General features: G+C 40.2%; 1 protein-coding gene across 7 annotated transcripts in view; it reads right to left on the bottom strand.

The window, feature by feature from the left end:
* OPCML (opioid binding protein/cell adhesion molecule like) overlaps nt 1–13,601 on the bottom strand; it is a 1,045,970-nt gene that overhangs the window by 391,218 nt on the left and 641,151 nt on the right. The gene's annotated exons all lie outside the window — the stretch shown is intronic.

The following is a 13,601-nucleotide window of genomic DNA, read 5'->3' as shown; positions in this document are numbered from 1 at the left end:
GGGCTGGGAGAGGCCGTGTTGCTTTTGAGGCCATGGGAGGGAGCTAGGTTTTCATTGCATACAGAATGCCAGGGGGAGTGGCATAACTGTAATTCAGTTTTAGGAAGAGCCCTATAAAAATATATCGTAGGTCAGAAAGACAAGGGCAAAACCAATTTGGGAATTTTTTTTTTAATAATCAACATGAGGTATGATGCTGATTTAGCATCTAGATCAGGGTTAAAAGCGTTTTCTGTAAGGGGCTAGATGATAAAAATTTTAGGCTTTGCAGGATATACATCCTCTGTCAACCACTCAACCCTGCCATCGTAGCACAAAAGGAGCTATAGAGAATATGTGAAAAAGGGGCGAGCCTGGGTCCCTGTGAGACTATTTGCAGAAACGTGGCAAATGAGATTTGGTTTGTCGGCCATATTCCTTCTGAGTCACCATACACTGTATTACTCACAAGTAGACCTATATAGTTGGTTTATCGCTGCCCACATTAAGAAATGGAAGAATGGGTATTGAAATAAAAGGAAATGTAAAAAAAAAAAAATCACTATTTTATTTTAAAGAAATCAAGGAAATACCTGTACGGACAACAGACATGTACTCCCTACCACGAATACATACATCTGTCCTCTCAGTGGTGTAGGGCCGAGGTATGCAGAGAAGTTCTGCCAAGATTGTGGCAGGGAAACCACAAAGCAGGTAATTGTAACCAGACTCCGAGATCATTACTGGGCCTGATTCCTGGCGGCTTTCTTTAGTCATTGGTGCCTCACACTTGGGCTGAATTTATTTGTCATTTTTTTTTCTTCCTAATAAAGTTATCACTTGAATTTCTCAAGTGGAATACCCTTCATTGCCATTTACTATGTGTTTAGGCCACTTTGGTTACTTATAAACAACAAAGGCAAACTCCTTTGAACAACAGCTTAAGGAAAGCACATTCTGGGAAAGAAAATATGGAACAAAGCATCACATTTTACACTCGAATACCCTTTAAAAATATGTGGAACGTTATCTATGACAGTGTTAGGGCACTGACAGCTTTCCTCCCCGTGGCTGTGGATAGGATTAGGAAGCATCGTTCCCAGATGGTCTCTGGGGCTCCAGGGCGGGGCTTGTTTAGACGGATAATATTTATGTTTCCGATTGGGGCCCTGAATTCTCTCACTTTGTCCTCACTCCCAGGTTTCTGTCTATTCACATCTGACAGATCCTTCCTGAAGCTTCTTTACTCTATGCCCTAGAGACTGTTACTCTGTCACTCATAGAAACACTAACAGTGCCCTCTCTCTCTCTCTCTCTTTCCTCTGCTGTATTATTCTTTTTCTAAACTAGTAATGATTCGAGGTTCTTTCCCCCATTCCCTGCCCCATCTTCCACATGATGAAGGCCCATCTTGATGTCTGGCTAGGAAACAAGATGAGTGGCTTGCATAGAGCCCAGCTACCTGTACCCAATGTGGACACATAGCTTTGGTCTCTTCCGTGTCATGCTTTAGAATGCCAAGAGCAATGCCCCAGTCACTGTTACTCTTTTACAGTGTCATAGAAATTAAAAGTTAATTAAAGAAAAGGGCAGAACACATTTCCATTTAGCATCAAAACACTTGGGGGGAAATTCATGTATAGTCTCCTTTATAGGAGCTGTTGATCGGCTGCTTCTTTCCATCCATCATTGCAGAGAACGCCCTGGAAGCAGCGGATGAGAATACAAGTTTTAGAGCCAAGGGCTGCGCTGTCTCGATGTACTGAGATGTGGCCACACAAAACCTGACCAGCAACAAAGGCCAAACCTCCACGCTGTGGACTGCTATCCTGAGCCCTTCTCGTGATGGCCTGAAAACACTCATATTAAAGGTTCCCAAGGTCTAAAAGTTGACTAAATTAGGAGTTGGAAAATAAAGTCGAAGTGATTGGGAAAAGAATTATTTCAGCTGGCCACCATGAAGTACTTTTTACTTCTCCCTCACAAGTACTTGTTTACTAATAACTGTTAGAAGAAGAAAAAAAATTTTAAAAATCCCTCAATTAGTCAAGAAATAGAGCAAGTCTAAGAGGTAACTTTCTAACTCTACCACACCATTCACATTGGAAACAATATATTAATAGAATCTTAGGATTACAGTAGCTTCAGCATTGATCCAGTCCAGCAGCCTGCCATCTTCTCCTAACCTGCTAAATGGGTGTCCAGTCACTGGACGATAAATGATTGTTGAGAACTTGCTCTGTGCCAAGAACTGTGTGAAATGCTTGGGTCAGAGGACCAAGACTCCCAGCACAGTCATCCTGCTCCATGTTGTAAATTTGTGGTGACCGAGAACTTTTTATGTCTACTGCTCCTATTTAAGTAACTCACTTAGCTCTCGCTCACTGATCCAAATTTTACCCCTTGAGATCCACATAGTATAATTTTTCTAATTATAATATAAAGCCCCCTCTACCCCCCAAATAGTTTAATTGTCCTTCCTGACAGATGACTGGACAGAAAGGGTAGAATACATACAGGTGTTCCACCAGTGCCAGTAAAAACATGAGGCTGTATCTTCTTTAATGGGCAATAGATAATACGGTGCATCTTAGAGAGTTTGATTTTTCATCAGCCTAAACTATCTCTCGGAATCTGAGAGTGAGCTCAGAGGCGAAGTCGTCGACCCATGGTGACTATAAGTGTTTTCGTGTATTCTCGTGGTCACGAGTAGGATAAAAAGGATGAAAACTAATAGGAAGACACCTTCAGAACCATAAATCTATGACTCTTCATTACTTTCTTAAATACTTTCTTTCTCTTTTATTGAAATGTTTCCTTTGCTAGACAGATGTATCGCCGTTACATTAGGGTAAGAGGTATACCTTCCCCTCAAAACGTCCTTTGGGTAAGACTTCAGAATTGTGTTAATTTGTACATAGTTATTAGAATTAAAAATAGCAAGAAAGATCACATTTCTGAGCCTGTTCCTAACAGAACACAAGGGTCCTAAGTTTTTTAGATTATAATAAATGTTAGTGTTAGTGATTTTTAATACTTATTTTTATTTTTTCTTCTCTGGGCATCGATTGTTCCAGGAAAGCGCCCCGCGTGACTCCTAGAGGGAGAAGGGAGAGCAGAGGCAGGAGCCGTAATTGGATCCTCACAATGAGTTTCTCATTCTCTTTCAGGAATCTCGGATACCGCTAAAAATGTTGTCTTTTGGTCAGGTATCTGAGCTTGAAATTAAACTTTTGAAGTGTAGTCTTTAGAGAATTCTGTTTCTTTTTTTTCTCCCCTTTTAGTATTGATTTTTCTCCTTTCATTTGTTGGTGCTACTTCTTTTCTTGTTGCTGGGGATTTGTTAGAGCCACATCTGTACATGATTTCTTATTTATGTTTGTTTTGTACATAAGCACCAGATGCTTCTACTTCCAGCTTCTCAATCAGTAAAGAGAGTTCTGGAGCACCAGGGCTGCCACTCAGACGGAATGAGGAATCCACCCACCTCCCCCAGTCCCAAGGCAGTTCCATCAGAGACACAGGGCTACCTGCCCTGTGGACACTGGCAGTAGGGTTGATCAAGTACCTCCTGTGTTGACAAGTAAAATGGTCTAAGTGCAAAGCACCAAGTACTAGGATCTTTGCGAACCAGGCAGAGTAACTAAATTTTTAAGTCCCCAGTAGGAGATGGAAAGAAAGTTTGTAAATATCCCGATCTGAGATCACGTCTCTCAAGAGAAAGCACTGATTCCAGGTGTCCTGTGAGCTTGTACTCAGATCTGTAACAAATTATACTGCCATTTTACAGGTATGATGTTTCCTTTAAGGAATATCCTTCCTGTGGTGAACACGGTTTCTACAGTCCTGGAAAGGTGATGGATGATGGTATTCATTGTGGCATATTGTATATTCGCGTGTGCCTGCCTTTCCACTCACCTTGGAAAAGAGCCAGGTCATTCCTTAAGACATTCCAGGTGAGCTCATCGTCAGATTCTCTGCTTTGTGTGTGTGTGCGTGGAATACTTGGCATTTCCCTTACATCTTGAGACCCCTGCATAAGACTGGGCTCTGACCGCAGCATCTCCAAGGAGATACGTGAGAGGTGAAAGCATTTCTCTAACCTACCTGTAAGTTTTGTTAAGACCAGAAAAGGAATAAATCATGACTGGATGGAGCTTTGAGTTTTGTGAGTATGACCTACAAATCAGCCTGACACAAGACCTTCCCTGACCGAGGTTATACGATATGGTCAATAATATATTGGGATAGACTCAGAATATCCAAAGTCTTGTCCGTACTCTGCCTTTCATCAGCTGTGTGATTTGGGCAAATCACTTCTTTGTCTTTCATTTCCTATACAGTGATAACAATGACACTACTCCTTCCTTTTTTACAGAATAGTTGTGAAAATCAAATTAGATCAGGCCAACAGATAAGCTTGATGAAGTCCTCTACAAGTGGAAGGAAGGGCTGTTGCTTCGAGAAGTTAGTGAAGGTAAATGAACAGCTCCACTTGCTCCATCTGTGTCTTGGCCTCACATGCAGCCACAGCACTGGGCAACTGATCCTGTCCAGTGGGGCCACAGAATGACGAGGACAAAAAGAAATAGGAGCAGAACTTCCTAGGCTTTGGTGCTGATCTTCTAAAATACAGTTTGCACAGGGTTAAAGAGTTCGCAATGCTCTTTTACTCGCAATGTCTTGTCTTAACAACCTCAAAGCATAAATACGACTTTCTTCATTTTACACACAAGGAAACTGATGTGTGGAGAGGCTGAATAACATGCTCAATCACATTATGGATTAGTAAAAGAACTTAGGAGTTCCGGGGTAAGATTTTCTGTGATCTAGCACTGTCATATAAAGACCCCAACTGTCTGTTCAGTTCGCTTATTTATTCAGCATGTTACTGAGCACCAACTGGACGCCAAAGCTTTTTTTCTTTTAGGCACTGAAGACTCACCAATGACTAAAACAGACAAAGCTTTTGCCTTCATGATGTTGGCCTTCTAGAGAAGGAGCTGACCGTAAAGAAATAAACACTGTATTACGTAGTATGTCAACATTGGTAAGGGCTGTGGAGAAGATTCAGGTGGGGTAAGTGGTACAGAGAGGGCCAGGCTGGGTGAAGATGCTGTTATTCTATGCTGAGGAGATGCCTATGTGAAGACCTGAATGAAATCAGGCATCAAGACCTGCAAATATCTCGGAACAGTACCCTCAGCAAGGGACCAGTAAGTACAAATCAAATGTACAGCCCTTAAGTGCCACCCAGCAGGCATGTTCCAGGACCAGCCACGGAGGCAGCATGGGCAGTCTGGGCGGGTCAGCTGACGGAGCAAGTGTAAACAGGTACAAATGAGGCCACGCACTGGGGAGATACGGTGTTAGTCCTTGTCTGTGGTACAGACAGATTTTCCTTTGAGTGACTGTGAAACTGTTGCATGGATCTCTGAAGTTCTTGGCTGTTTCACTGGAGCAGGTGAAGTATCAGCTCCGTCCATCCTAACAATTTGAACCTGTGTATGTTAGAAATTTCCACAAATACCTTTATCTTTAACCTGAGAGTGAGGATAGGGAAGACAAATTTTTCTATCCCAGATAGAAAGTGCACACTGAAGTTTGTGCATTTTATCCAAAATCTTGTATTTAGCCCTCCCTTTAAGTGAAATAATCCTCCAAAGAGGCATCCCCATTACTAAAGAAAGTCCCTACAGGAAACTTCCTCTCTCCATCAGGATTTGCACCCCACAGAAGGAAAATAAGCCCTCCTTATCCTCAGCGGTTATGGGTGACTGTCCCCACCTCATCCCAGAGCACCGATCAGGTGCCACGTGACATGTTCCTCAGCCATCCTGAGAAATTAGATCAATCCCTCTTTGCCCATTAAAAGGCTCATAAACATTTGCAGCATCAAATTAGTGCTGGTAGATTTCTCCAACTTGGAACACGTTAAAATGCACAGTTGGGTAAGAAGAATCAATTAGGGCCAGACAGGGTGTTGGAAGTTAAACAATTTGTCTATCTTATGATTCTGCACTGTGGAAAGGGTATGTGTGTGCATGAGTATGTGTTTACATTTCAGTTCAGATTTAAAATCACTCATGTGTATAGTTTGTATAATTCAATCCATGATTGGAGCAGAAACTACCCAGAGTCAGAGGTTATTGTTTGAAGAGTCAGACAAGGCTTGTATTTTACAACTTCGCAATTTGTAATTAAGCCTATTGTAGCTTTCCCACCTCCTAAACCTCGGTCAACTGAGTTTAAATTTAGATGGGAAACTAGCAATTATTAAGCAAATAGACTGTGCATCCAATAATCATAATCCAGATAAAAAGACCAGACCTGGCTAGTTGCCTCTTCTCCCAAATTCATCAGACAATTGACAATTTTCCAACGTCATTTTCTGCCTTTAACATCCTTTCTAAATGAAGGCCAAAAAATGGTTTAAGGGAAAAAGAAAATGCAGAATAGAGATTATTAACCTGGGGTGCATGGGCCCTGCAAGGGGTCTGTGAATAGAATTCAGAGAGGTCTATCCACTGCAGTGGGGAGGAAAATGACACCTGTATTTTCACTAACCTCTCATTGAAATGTAGCAGATCCTTTATTTATGAATATAGGGAACCATCCACAGTAGTGTCAGCAGTGCCTGTGACTTTAACACTGAGAGAAATCACAGTTATTTTTGTATCATATTACACATGCTGCCAATATCTTGAAATATCCTTTTCACTCAACACTTCTACAAATTTATGTTAGTTGTTAGACTCGCTGCTAGATTTGAATTTAATGCATTAATCATGAAACACATGCTACATCACAATTTTTAAAATATTTTGATAGCTGCATTTCAATACAATTAATTTCCTTTGTAATCTTATCTACATGTCAAAGGGGTCTAGAGTTCAAAAATATGAAGAACCCTAGGTCTGTAGTGTCAAGGGGCTGCTACTCTAAGAGGCTCTCTTGGAGGGTCCAGTGTGGGTCAGGAGCTTCCACTAGGCTCTTCCCAAATTGATGCCCCTTGCCCTGCTCCTCACACTGCCTGAAAGTCTACCAATAAAAGAGTTGCCTTTGAGTATGATATTTCTTCCCCGCACATAATTAACAACACACAGGAAATTAATTCATAACCTAAAAGAGGAGTCTAATTGGCAATAAAGTTGTTACTATTCCAAGCACTTGGCTAAGTACTTTACTTAAAATCATTTGATCTTCAAAAACCCATGAGAGGATAGTATTATTTTTGCCACACTGCAGATGAGAAGACTGAGATTCGGAAAGGATCTCAGAAGCACTCAACTAGAGTGCTTTCTGAACCAAAGGTAACTACATGCTGGGAGTTATTTTTATGTAATACTCTCCCATATTAGATAATAGGATGAGAAGGAAATATAGGAAAAAGTGACTAGTGAGGGAATTCAGTACATATTACCCTAAAATACACTTCTAAGGCACATTGATTATTTTAAGCTGAAACCATTTGAAAACAGCAGGTGCAAGAAGAGCATTCTGACCTTCCCTTTTCTTCCTGAAATCAGGAGATGAGACTCCAAAGTGAAAGATGCCCTGTCTACACCCGGGGAAAAGAAACATTCTTACTGCCAGTGACAGGCAATTGAGGCTGAGAGAAATCTGTACAGACAGACCTTGTTAAAAGAACTCTTATCATTCTCCAGCGTCCTCATATATTTTCCTTGCTTTTCCACAATTGCCTTTCTCTGCTAAATCTAGTATATAAGCATTTAGACATCGCTGATTCTTGGATCTACATTTTTCTGAAGGCTCCCACTTATAAGGGAAACTTACTAAATAAAACTTATATGCTTCCCTCCCGTTCATCCATCTTATGTCAGTCCCAGCTGGAAAACCTAAGAGAGTAGAGAAAGAACTTTACCTCCCCTGTGCCAGCAGTTTTCAAAGTGTGATCTGCAGACCCCCAGGGGTCTCTGAAACTTTTTCAGAGGGTCACTGTTCTCAGAATAATTCTAAGACATTATTTGCCTTTTTCATTATATTAGCATTGGTACCCAAAGTACCAAAACTATGGTGAATGAAACTTCTTAGAGCTGAGCATGAATCAAAGCAGTGGAACCAAACTGCATTAGTAGTCACTGCGGGCCTCATCACCATGCTGCTCTTACAGCAGTAAAAAATACAAAAACAAGAAAGAAAGGGAAATACCTGTTGCCCAGTTCCCTTAAAAATGTCCTTGATAAAGCAGTGACAGTAATTTTAGTGAATCGTGACCCTTGACTACATATGTTTTAATATTCCACATGACAAAATGGAAAGCATTCCACGTTCCAAAGTACAGTGGTCGTCTACAAGTAGGGTTGGCAAGACCTGCCACCTGTTTTCATATGGCTCTTGAACTAAATTTTTTATTTTACAATTTAAAGGGTTGTTAAAAATAAAAGAATGCGTGGCAGATACCTTATGTAGCCAACAAAGTCTAAAATATTTACTTTCTGGCCCTTACAGAAAAGTTTGCCAGCGGGAGAAAAGCAATTGTGTGAGCATTTGAATTGTGAGCAAAAATATCTGCATTTTTCATGAAACACTACTTTTCCTTGAATGAACTTGAATGAAGCTATAGTTATTCAGAGTTGGTGTCTCACAGACATTTACTCAAAAATGAATGAAGTGTCACTTCAAGGAAAACAATTGATAGTATTTATTGCCAGTGATAAAATTTGCGCTTTCATGAGGAAAATAAGAATTTTGGAAAATCTGAATTTATCATTGCGAGGCTGACATCTTCCCAATGTTTAAAGACTTTTCTGATGAGATTAGTGGTGTCATTAATAAATTTTATTTTTATATTATGTAATGAAATGTGTCAATATTTGCAGGACATGCATTACTCTTTAAATCAATTTTTTCTAAATGACCACTGTGTGATTTTACAAAATTGGGCTTGGTAAAATATCCACTCAAAGTGCAACAAGATAGATCAGTGGATGGATATTAAGGAAAAATTTACATAACATAAAATTCACCCTTTTAAAGTGTACCATTCAGTATGTTTTAGTGTTTTATGCATCGAGAGTTGTGCAGCTATCACCATAATCTAATTTTAGAAGATTCCTTTCACCCCACAAAGAAACCTCTTGCCCATTTATGACTCCCCATTCCCACCATAAACCTTAAGCCACTGCTATTTGTCCCCTCCAAATCGGATGTAGAAATTTGATTCACAGTGTTGGAGGTGGAGCTTAGTGGGTGTTGGAGGTTTTGGGTCATGGGGGGAGAACCCTCATGACTGGCTTGGTGCCATCGTCATGGTAATGAGTGAGTTCTTGCTCTATTGGCTACAAGATCTGCTTGTTAAAAAGAGCCTGGCACCTCCTCCCTGGGCTCTCTCTGTCTTGCTTCCCCTCTGTCATCCTGTGACAAGCCAGGTCCCTTTCTCCTTCTACCATGATTGGACATTTCCTAAAGTCCTAGTCAGAAGCTGCTGCTGGTGCCATGCTTCTTGCACAGGCTGCAGAAGCTTGAACCAAATGGACCTCTATTCTTCATCAATTACCCAGCCTCGGGTGCTCCTTTATAGCAACTCAAAACAGACTAAAACAGCCACCAATCTACTTTCTGTCTTTGTAGATTTGTCTTTTCTGGATATTTCACATAAATAGAATCATAAAGCACATATTGCTTTGGGACTGGCTTCTTTCATGTATAATGTTTTCAAGGTTCACCCATGTTATAGCATGTATCAGTACTTCATTCCTTTTTATTGTCTGTGTGAGACATAAAATAACAAATAAAACTTTTTCCTACTCATATTCAATCTCAGTACTTCTAGTCACCAAGATGTATAGGGGGTTTTCCCACACATGAAGCAGTTCTCCAGGGGAAAGTTAATTGTGTTAATTGTGTTAAATTGTGTCCTACAATTTAACTCAATTCTGACATTATCTACTTGAAGTTAGCCTCAGATCCCACAGGGTAAGGGCTTAATCCCACAAGACTGCCTTGCACTTCAGATGCCAGGGTTCCTCCTTCCTACAATCCCCTTAGGGGAGATTTGCTGGGATAGCTCCCAGAACTCAGGGAAACACTTTACTTACTATTTCTGATTTAATGCAAGGGATCTTTTAAAGGATACAAATGAATAGGCAGATGAAGAGATATATGGGGCAAGGTTTAGAGGGATCCTGAGTGCAGGGAGGACGGGAGCTTTTGTCCCCATGAAGTTGGGGTGCATCACCCTCCTGGCACTTGGATGTGTTCTTGTTCATCAACTTGGAAGTTCTCAGAACCCAGTTCTTTGGGGTTTTTCTGGATACTTCATCACACAGACATGATTTATTAAATCATTGGCCCTTGGTGACCAACTCAACCTTCAGCCCCTCTTCCCTCCCCCAAGAGTTGGGGGGTTGGAAGTGAAATTTACAACCTTCTAATCACTGTTTCATTCCAATGAGGAAGGGCCCCTATCCTGAGGCTATCCAGAAGTCCCCAGATGCTCCTCACCTCAGTAGCATACAAAAAGATACTTATCACTGAAGAGATTCCAGGCATTTTAGGAGCTGTGTGCAAGGAAGCAGGGATGAAGATCAAACATGTGTTTCCTATTATAAATTACAATATCACATTGTCAAATAGTATTCCATTATATGGATATACCACATTTTGTTTATCCTTGCACTAGTGGATGGAGATCTGGGTTGCTTCCACTTTGGAGCTATTATGAGTAACGCTGCTATGAACATTTGCATACAAGTCTTTGTGTGGACATATGATTTCATTTCTCCTGTGCAAATATCTAATAATAGAATTTCTGGGCCATAAAGTAACTCCACATTTAACATTTTAGCCATATAGTGAGCCACCATGGAAGCTCATTTACATGGCTAAATCCTTCAACCTGGCCAAGCAGCCTTCAGATGTCTACAGCTCCAGCCCACATTTTAAGTGAAACCACCCTTTACAAAATTAATTAAAGGGCCACAAGGTGGGGACTGTGGTAGGGGCCTGAACTCTGCAAAGGTACAGGCATAGTTAGAATATATATGTATCTCCATCCATTGCTTCCTAGCTTGCTTTCCTACAATTGCTCACTACTCAGGAGTCACATAGCTGGTGGTCATGAAGATTCTTAGTTTTCTTCATTGCTCCCATAGATAACATCACCCTTGTGAAACCTAAGGCTAGTTTCTGAGGTATCTTCCAGTCCCTGCATTCCTGTGGATCTGCTGACCCACCCGGACCAGTGGCCCATACCAAGAAACTGACTCAATTGGTCTTGCAATCCCCATGCAGGAACTGACTCAGCACACAATCCTACACCCCTATGGTTCCAACCCAAACCTAGCCAATCAGCAGACACAATGGCCTAGCCCTTTGCCAAACTATCTTTAAAAACTTTCTGCTCCTTTTCAGCTGGATCTGCCATCTTCCCGTAATTCACCAAAATGAGGAACACAAAGGAAAAAGGAGAAGCGCTGATACATGTTCTCTAGGCCCTTTAGAAAACATGGAGTTGTTCCTTTGGCCACATACATGCGAATCTACAAGAAAGATGGTATTGACACATCAAGGGAATGGGTACTCTTCAAAAAGACATGCTCCACAGATATTACCATGGCAACACTGGAAGAGTCTATAATGTTACCCAGCATGCTGTTGGAATTGTTGTAAACAAACAAAGTTAAGGGCAAGATTCTTGCCAAGAGGATTAATGTGCTTATTAAGCATATTAAGCACTCTAAGAGCTGAGATACATAGGTTTCTGAAACCTATGAAGGAAAATCATCAGAAAAAGAAGGAAGCCAAAGAGAAAGGTGCCTGGGTTCAGCTGAAGCACCAGCCTGCTCCACCCAGAGAAGCATATTTTGTGAGAACCAATGGAAGGGAGCCCAGGCTGCTGGGACCTGTTCCCTATGAATTCACTGCATAAGAGATGGAAATAATACAAGACCACTGGGCCAGACTCTAAAAAAAAAAAGATTCTTTCTCCCAAATTCTCAGAGAGACAGATTTGAGAAATTCCTTGTCTCCTCACATGGTGCCTGCAATATTAAAGGCTTTTTCCACTGTAACCCCTGTTGTCTCAGTGTATTGGCTTCCTCTTGAGCAGCAGGCAATGAACCTGGTTGGGCTGTAACACGAGCCAGACCCACCTCCCTAATCCAGCCTGGAGTCCTGGGGTTCAGAAATTGTAAGATAATAAATGTTTTGTTTAAGTTGTTGTATTTTGGGGTAATGTGTTATGCAGCAATGGATAATTAGTACAGTTACCTTCTCAGATTTCTCCTCAACCTTGATGCCTTTGCTGATAACACTGATTTCAAGACCCTTAACTGTATTTTTAAAAAGCTGTACTTTCTTCTCTTTGGTGACCAGTTGGAGTGATTTCTCATGGAAGATAATGTCAAAGGTACAGATATAAAGGATTTCACTGCAGATTTCATTTTAGAATTGGTCTTTCCTCCTCTAAAGAGGAATGCTTTGCCTATGCTGAGACTCTCGAAAGCCAATGCAATAGACCTAACAGTTCAACTCTTTGAACCAGAATGTTAAGGAAAAGGGCAAATAAGTCATGTCTTAAGCATGAAAATCTGCTTCATGAATAATGTCACTAAGTCAGTAGATTAGAAGAAAACTAGGTCTCAATCTCAGCAAACATATGACAAAAAATTAATAAATTAATTGAAACATTGTAACATATTTCCAAATGGAATGGATTTAAATATTAAACATAGTAAAGAATAATATGGTACGTCAAATTAGACCTTCATGGGATATTATGCAAAGAAAAAAAAATTTTGAGAAACAGCCAAATAGTTTTCCAAAGTGACTGCACCATATTACATTCACACCAGCAGTGAAAGAGAGTTCGGTTTACCCACATCCTCCCCAACTCTTGTAACTCTGCAACTTATTACAGTTATTTTAGTGGCCGTGGAGTAGTAGCTCATGGTGATTTTGATTTGCATTTCCCTAATGACTAACAATATTGATCGTTCTTCATGTGCTTAGTGGCCATTTGTATATGTTGTGTGGAGAAATGTCTATTTCAATTCTTCACACAATTTTTTAAACTTTTTAGATTTTAAAGTATTTACAGATTCACAGTAAGTTGCAAAGATAGTACAGAAAAGACGAGTGGACTTTAAGGTAAGAGAGTAGAAAATTTAGCTGATATGTTTTAAATTTCATACTGCAACTACTCTGTAACAAATACTACTTGTTGAGTTTTGGTACAGTATCAAAGAAGAAAATCCACAACTATCTTAGAAGTCTATTAAAATATTCCCCTTTTCAACTACACTCTGAGTGAAGCCAGATTTTCTTTGCATACTTTAAACAAAACAATATATTGCAAATGATTAAATATAGAAGCAAATATAAAATGTAGCTGTGTGCTAAGAAATTTGCAAAACATGTATATCTACTTTTAAAAATATGTATTATTTATGTTAACATGTAACAGGATTTGTATTGTTATTTTTAAATGAATTGAAAAGCATTACTTTTTTCTCAGTTTTAATTGGTAATATGGAAGTATTGCTAGATAATAACCCTCATGAACAAAAGTTCTTTGAGGTCCTCGATAATTTTAAGCATGTAAAGTGTGAGGATTGCTGATCCAAGTCCTACCCTAGGAAGAGAAATGTGGGTGAACA

The sequence above is a fragment of the Lemur catta genome, chromosome 7 (assembly GCF_020740605.2).
Source record: "Lemur catta isolate mLemCat1 chromosome 7, mLemCat1.pri, whole genome shotgun sequence".
NCBI lineage: Eukaryota > Metazoa > Chordata > Mammalia > Primates > Lemuridae > Lemur > Lemur catta.
The sequence above is the reverse complement of the archived record's forward strand: the minus strand, read 5'-3'. Positions and strand labels throughout refer to the sequence as shown.